This window comes from Barbus barbus (genome assembly GCF_936440315.1).
Source record: "Barbus barbus genome assembly, chromosome: 43".
Taxonomy (NCBI): Eukaryota; Metazoa; Chordata; class Actinopteri; order Cypriniformes; family Cyprinidae; genus Barbus; species Barbus barbus.
The window spans coordinates 16,562,787-16,571,440 of NC_136721.1; positions in this window are offsets into that span (position 1 = coordinate 16,562,787).

Here is an 8,654-nt window from a genome sequence, read left to right on the forward strand (position 1 = left end):
AAGTCCAAAAAAAGAAGCACTGGTACATGTATTCCTCAACCAGACAGTGCTCACCACTGTCTTTTGATCGCTGTGAATCAGACAGATAATGACATCTTGCTCACATTAAACTCAATTATATTCCTCAGCTTGGGAGCCATGATGTGGCTCCTGCCTCTCAAAAATGAACGCGAAGGCCAAGTTGAGGTGCAACAGCTTGGTTTATGACCCAAGAGGGGAAGTTTCCCTCTGATATGCGTGTGTCCTCCAGGCCAAAAGGAGTCCGGGGGCACCATTTGTCTCCATAACCAATAGACGTAAACAATACGTTGGTCCACCTGCTCCAGCCATTAACAGGCCCAAAGAGGGCTGACGATATCGTCGGCCTTAACAGGACTACCCACTGGGGAGGAGGCAATTAGGGCCTGGGGGAGACCAATAAATCTCCATAAACATCACCCAGATGCTCTGCCTCAGTACTGAGTTAATGCACAACAGCTTCCCTGCTCTGCTCTCTAGGGAACATGCGGCACTACAAGGAAAATTTGCCTTTTATCACAAATCCCGCTAGAAAGAGTCGGATTGGAGTTAAAACGCCTGGAGAGAACAAACGAGAAAACTTCAAAGAGAGGAGAAACTTCCCCACGGTTTACAAAAAGAGTTTCTGTGCCTGAAGAACCAAAGTTGATCTCTATAGTGTGTTAGCACTGACATGGAATAGGATTAGTCCTTGACCAAACAGCGATTGTGGCAGCGGACTCTCCGTTCAAACAGGTTTCTTCAGTCTGACCGCATTGGATCCAGCAGCAAGCGTGCATCGCATGTGGCCACATCTTTCGTTATGACCATCACTTCCATGAATGAATCTCACGACCTCATTAGCTAAACTGCTACCGGCGTCTTTTGGCTGTGGGCCTGGTTCCCCTTTCTCACACATCACAGGGGACGTTCACCAGGCACATCCTTCCTGTTGAGGAAACGCCTGTTTCCTTTTTTATCAGATGTTAAATAACACAAATGCCTCCGTCAGCTTGACGAGAACTAAAAGAACATTTCTGGACAAACAACTTGTTTGCGGGTGCCTTCAAGTGATTACCAAGTTCCAGATGCATCTGAAATGCAAATCACAATGACAAATACAGGTTAAAGGTCATTTATAGTCATTAAACAGTACGCCATGCTCAACCTGTCACAAATTCCAGACATATGACATATGAGATTTTAGTTTTGTCTAGCTTGAGGGTTGCCTCACATATGCACACCTCCTACTCACATGTGCAAACACTGGAAAGGAAGTTCCCCGTTCTTCACTGCAATGCTGACACACACCTTCCCATCTTTTACCAGTTTAGCCACATAAAGAGGTGGTGAACGCCTTCCCCTACTTCTGTGACGTTATATCACTTTACAGGGTCACCAGATTTCTCAGTGTCATTGTGGGGACACATTGCTCACCTCTTGACTTCTTTACCTCTTGAACCAGCAGACATTTTCCCTTGATACAAGTCGTGACTGCCAGCTGTCATTTTCTCCTTCTTAATAGTAAAGAGAGATATAGTGAGCCGCAGGAAGGGCCGGTGTCAGTGAAAGAGAGAGTTGAAAAGCGATAAGCATCTCGGCTTATTTGAGTCCCTCATCAAAGTTGAATGACTGAGTAATTGGTTTGTAACAGTAACACTTACTTGGCCATCAATAATGGCCATGCAAAGCTTGGGTAGAATTACTTTGCAGGGGGGAATCGTTGTCGGGTTTCAGCTCTATTATGATCTGAAGGGACACGGTTATGTTGGACAAATATTTATGCAGTGTCGGGTTACTTGGAACATCCTAACGAGAGAACACAAGAATAGGCAGGGTGATTGAGAAGTCAAATACACATGTCCAACATTATTATCTAATCTAAAGATCTCAAAGCAAAACAGTAATGATAAGATTGTAAGAATCAGCTTGAAGATTAGGGATGAGAATCGTTAATGGTTCTGATTCCGAATCTACTTTTTTAACGATTCTCATTATTTAGAAGTTCCATTAATTAGAAGAAATGTTTGGAAAAAAGAAACACAATTGCATAGCCTAATGATGAGATTTTAATGAATACATTTTAAAGGGGTCATCGGATGCTGATATGATTGTTTAGGGTCTTAATGAAAAGTCTGTAACATACTTTGGTTAAAATTTCTCAATGGTAGTGTAAAAAACACCTTTTTTACCATGTCAAAATCAGCTCTGTTTTTAGCAAGCCATTCTAGTCCATGTTGTTTTAAATGCTAATGAGCTCTGCTGACCCCGCCCCTCACTTCCATGGGGTGACTAGCAGTACTAGTCCTTCAAAAACGAGAATAACGTTAATCCTCTGCGTCTTCAGCGGCTCAGATGTCGGGAGTAACTGAAGACTGCTATATTAATTATTACATCCAACAATAAAACACCTCAATCGCTTAATTGGAGACATCTTGTCTTCCCCTGCACCAGAGTTGGCACAATGGCAGACTAATGACAGCTCACTCAGGGCGGGTCTAAGGTAAGAAGGCCTTGTCGATCAACTATCTGGGAGCGGCCTGTACAGTACTACATCATTCTGACAGGAACCTCAGAACAGCCTGATTTGAGAAAGGGGATTTTAAAATAGGGATTAAAAAAAAAAACACTGGGTGGATTTTTATCATTATAGGATGGATGTGTACACACACTTCCAGCACACATTTATGTTCAAACAACTTGTAAAGTGAATTTTGCATCCGATGACCCCTTTAATAAAACTATAAATTTGGTGGCATAAATATGACCCAATAATTGGCCTTAACTTGTATTAAATATCCCATAACAATGTAAAGTATAAGCTGTATGTTTTTGATTCACTAAAAAGAACAGAATCAAACCACACTGAATATGCTGTATATTCTTGATTCATTAAAAGAACCGGCTCAAAAGAATAATTCGCTCAGGAATCACACACCCATCAATGATGTTTGTCTTTGATTCATTCAAAATAAATCACTCAAAAGAGTCATTCATTTGGGAATCGGATAGCACAAGCTTGAGGATGAACATGAAGATGATGAATGCACTGCACGTTCAAAACTTGAGCAATATATTGCATGCATAATCTAGGGAGACCTTTTCAAACACTCAGCAGTCAGAAAGAGACTACATAGTGCAAAACAAAAGGTCACCCACAACTTTCATAGCCTTAATCACACTTTTTGAGAAAAAGTCTAAACCCTTTTGCTACTCAAAACCACCTTGAGATTATGATCCCAGACTGTGCTTGTTTTCTGTGTAATTTGGTTCCCTCCTCTCTGCTCATGTTCCCTCCTTTTACTCTTTCCTCAGTGCAACAGAACACTAGAGATGATGTTATGATGTCATCTCGTATGTTAATTTCACACAGTATCACATCAAAACATCAGAAAAAACATCTGCAGATCTCTGGGGTCATACACACGAGCTCGGAATTAAGATATGATCTGACATTTGCAACTGGAAAAAGTTGTTGCGGCACAAAAAAAACAAGGTGGCGAGAAAACTGAGCTTGTTGAATTGCTTAGACTTAGAACGCTGGTGTGGCCATATGTCCGCATCCTCTCTGGTTTCCCATAAGCCCCTCCTTACCTCCCCAGAGATGCACAGCTGTGGGACCTCTGTTTGAACCCCCAGCTGGGGGTTGAACAATGCTTCCCTCCAAAACATACACACTCAAACACACACACATACACACTTTTTTGTGTAATGATAGCCTCATACGGGGCCAAACTTTAAAGCTGGGGATCACTTCTCTGTGGTCGCTGCCCAGGCAGTAAACAGATCCAATAGGCAGCTCACCTGAGAGAGCTAATGCGGAACCCTATCAGGCCTTCTCGGATGTCCGGCCCTTTCCACTGCCACTCGGGCAAGGCTATGAGGGCAGAGACAGAGGCCTGCAGAGAGGGATCATGGTGATACCCAATCAAACGTGGTAAATCTTCTCAACATATATTAATTGCACGAAACTAACTCGCATCCTCTTCACATATGAAGTAGGTGACAAATATAAGTCCAATGATTCACAAAAACCAATAACATATGCCTCGCATAGGGAGGAGATCACACTACTTCTTGAAGCATAATATCAAAACAAACAATGAGAGGTTGGGATCTGCCTGGGCCCAGACACAAGGGAGTCTTGGGATTAATTACCAAGTGGTGACTAATCATTCCTGTTTAGCTTTGAGTGGGAAACTTCATTTGGAAGCACAAAGTCTCTCCACTCAATAAATCCAAACTAGCACAATCTTTTCTCTTTGAAATGTTTCTTGTTTGATATATTTTAGGATGATAGTAAAGCTGCAAGGCAGAAATCTAGAAAAAAATAAAATTTTGCATGCATGACTAAAGTAGTCATAAATAGACATATACAGTATAAATAGACACAAGTACTGTATATGTGTATATAAATCACTACGAAACAATTTTATTCAATATTAACCCATTTTACTTCCACATTCTGTTGTAGTTCTGATAAAAATATGGCAGGATTTGATTTTATTCATCAGGAATTGAATGATGTCAAAGGGAGGGGTTGTAAAAAAGAAGAATTTGTAACATCTACTGAAAATGTTAGTAGCTGTAGAGGAACAGCAAGTTATTGCATTTAATAAAAATGAAGACAAAGTATTGTTTTTATATTGGAACAACAAGCATTGCACAATAAGAAAGCAAAAGAAAAGTGTTAATGCTGATTTCATGTCACATGTAAACCTAAAGTGAACTTAAACTTCACTTTGGTTAAAAGTGCTTGTTTTAGTGAAAGCTGATGGTGAAATGGTGAGTAGACAGCTCATAAAATGCACATTTTCTCTCATACTTATACATTCATGCACACAGTGCCCTTAATACAGATCAATCCCTCTGTGAATAAGTCCTAGTGGTCAAAGCTCACCTCCAGTGGAGAAAAAAAGCATTACACTGCTTATTATCTCAGCAGGCAATAGCCTTTAAAAATCCTAAAAAAAAAACGTTTGTTTGTTTTTTAAAGAAAATATACAAGTCACTTGAAGTTGACTTTTTTATTTATTTGGCTTATATACACTTTCTGTTTCCATTCCTTGTCTTTGCTCATTTGTCTCTGTTAGGTCAGGGCCAGACAACTGCATCACCATTATTAATATTGATCAGAGGTAATTACGATTGATTTTCTCTCACCCGTCATCCTCAAGTCATTTTTGTTGGTCAAGGGGCCTGGGGATTTTCCTATATATATTATTTATACAGAAATGAAATAATCTCTCAATATATTCTTTATTTATATATTATTTAAACAAACAAATAAATATGTACAGTATACATGCTTCTCTGGAAGTCTATAAGGAGTCGCTTTCAGATAATGCATTTTTTTTATCTTGTATCTTTATATGATTGAGCATGCACGCTTATAAATGGCTTTGCCACAAACAGCCAGTAACAAACTGACTGACAGTGTTTAGCATTTAGTTTGACATTCATAATCTTGAATTCGTTTCTTAATACATTGTCATCGATGACTGACATCTGTCCACACTTGAAAGGCAGTAGCTGCCACTGATCTTATCAAGGCAAGGCAAGTTTATTTATATAGCACATTTCATACACAGTGGTAATTCAAAGTGCTTTACATAAAAGAAAGTGAAATAGACATTAAAAATCAATAAAAACATGGAAATAAAAATAATAAAAACAAGGAATTTTAAAACGATATAGAAATTGATTTAAAATAAATTTAAAGAAAATTATTATACTTAAAATTCATTGCAGTCAGTTCGGACATATAGCACAGTGCTCATTCAACAAATGCACAGTTAAACAGATGAGTTTTGAGTCTGGATTTAAATGTGGCTAATGTTTTAGCACATCTGATCTCTTCTGGAAGCTGGTTCCAACTGCGGGCCGCATAATAGCTAAAAGCAGACTCCCCTTGTTTTGTGTGAACCCTTGGTATTTCTAACTGACTCGATCCTAATGATCTGAGTGGTCTGTTTGGTTTATATTCAGTGAGCATATCAGCAATATATTTAGGTCCTAGGCCATTGAGTGACTTATAAACGAGTAAAAGTACTTTAAAATCAATCCTAAATGTAACTGGAAGCCAGTGTAAGGACCTGAGGACTGGTGTGATATGCTCAGATTTTCTGGTTCTAGTCAGAATCCTGGCAGCAGCGTTCTGGATGAGCTGCAGTTGTCTAATGGTCTTCTTGGGAAGGCCGGCGAGGAGACCATTACAGTAATCCACCCTGCTGGTGATAAAGGAATGAACAAGTTTCTCCAAGTCTTGATTGGAAACAAAACATCTAATTCTTGCAATATTTTTGAGATGATAGTATGCTGATTTAGTTATTGCTTTGACATGACTACTGAAACTAAGGTCTGTCTCCAGAATCACCCCAAGATTTCTGACTTGATTTTTAGTTGTTTGACCCCTAGAGTCAAGGTATGCATTCACCTTGAGAACTTCATCTTTGTTTCCAAATGCAATGATTTCAGTTTTCTCCTTGTTTAACTGAAGAAAGTTCTGGCACATCCAACTGTTAATTTCATCAATGCATTGGCAGAGGGAGTCAATGGGGCTGTAGTCATTTGGAGATAAGGCTAGGTAAATCTGGGTATCATCAGCATAGCTGTGATAGGCAATTTGGTTCTTCCTCATTATCTGACTTAGTGGGAGCATATACAGGTTAAACAAGAGCGGTGCAAGAATTGAGCCTTGTGGGACTCCACATGTCATGGCCGTCCACTTAGACTTATGCTCTCCTATACTCACATAATAACCTCTCCCTTCTAAGTATGACCTGAACCATTTGAGTGCCATCCCAGAAAGCCCAACCCAGTTTTCCAGTCTCTCTAGAAGTATGTTATGATCGACAGTGTCAAACGCAGCACTAAGATCTAGTAGTACCAGCACTGATATTTTGCCAGAATCAGAATTGACGCGAATATCATTTATTATCTTAACGAGTGCTGTCTCTGTGCTGTGATGTGCTCGGAAACCAGATTGAAAATTGTCCAGGTATCCATTTGACTTTAAGTAGTTGTTCAGCTGATTAGAAACTACCTTTTCAATTATCTTACCTATGAAAGGAAGATTTGATATGGGTCTATAGTTGCTCAACATGGTGTTATCAAGATTGCGCTTTTTCAGAAGGGGCTTAACAACTGCCGTTTTAAGGGAGTTTGGAAAAGTCCCAGAAAGAAGTGAGGCGTTCACCACTTCTAAGAGATCAGCTTCTAAACAGTTAAGCACATTTTTGAAAAAGGATGTGGGAAGTGTGTCAAGATAGCAGGTTGAAGATTTAAGGTGCTGTACTATTTCTTCCAAAATTTTGTTATCAATTTCTTTAAAAACACACATAGTCACTTCTTTTTGAAATTGCGGTCGAATCTGTGTGACCTCTGCATAACTTGAGGATGTGCCAATCTCCTTTCTGATATTATTGATCTTCTCAGAAAAGAAGGAAGCAAACTCATTGCATTTGCTGTCGGAGAGCATTTCACTGGGAATCTGACTTGGGGGGTTTGTCAGTCTCTCAACAGTCGCAAAAAGAGTGCGAGTGTTGTTTAAGTTACTGTTTATAAGGTTAGAAAAGAAAGTCTGTCTAGCTGTGGCTAGTTCCACATTGAAAGCATGAAGGCTGTCTTTATAGATGCTATAGTGAATTTCGAGTTTCGTCTTCCGCCACATCCGCTCAGCTTTTCTGCATTGAGCACATGAGCCCTGTTAGGCAATATCTCTCTATGTGCTTATTCAAGTTCTTGAAGAATCACTCTGTGGTCTTCACTGGGTGCCTGCAGGCCTAACAGACACTGGTTTTCACATTAATGAGGTTTACTAGCTCGTTTTAACTACACACAAGACCGCATTTCTTCACAGTAGATAAAATCTTCCAACAACTTTAAGCAAAATACAAATAAGAGGTCACAAAGCAGACATGCACGGCATTATTAATTTCAAAACCATCAGACCAAATGGCTACTGAAACGGTGTAAGATTTGGCTGTCAAGACCTTTGCTGAGAAAGAAATGTAAAGACTGGAAATAAATACCCCTAAATGTAAATAAAGATAGACATCAGCATAACCTAAAATACTCCATTTTCCACTGTGCTTTAAGTAAAGTCAACAAAAAGTCCAAACGTAATCTAAGCCCCTTTTGGGCTTGTAGTGCATTATGGGAGGGGAGAATCGACACACATTCAGACATTTACAAAGGAACATTACAGATCAATACTGTATATCAACAAATGTCAAAGAATTATACTTGTGGACAAACAAGCAGCTGAAAAATACTAGAGGCACTGAATACTATAAAGAACAACAAGATGGCTAAAATGGTTAGCTAGTTTTAACTAGTAAACTAGCTTCCAGCTAGTCCAGTATCTCTAATTAGATTAGATTAGATTAGATTAGATTCAACTTTATTGTCACTGTGCAGAGTACAAGTACAGAGCCAATGAAATGCAGTTAGCATCTAACCAGAAGTGCAAATAACAAGGTTTATAAATAGATATAAAAATGTGTATATACATTGTTTTATGACATATAGTGCAAGCTATGAGGTAGATGGGGAGAGACTAGCTCAGTGCAAATGACTGTACATACGATTTAGGTTGCAAGGAAATATAAACAGAAGGTGCATTAATAAACAGAAGGTGCATTATAAAGAGAGGT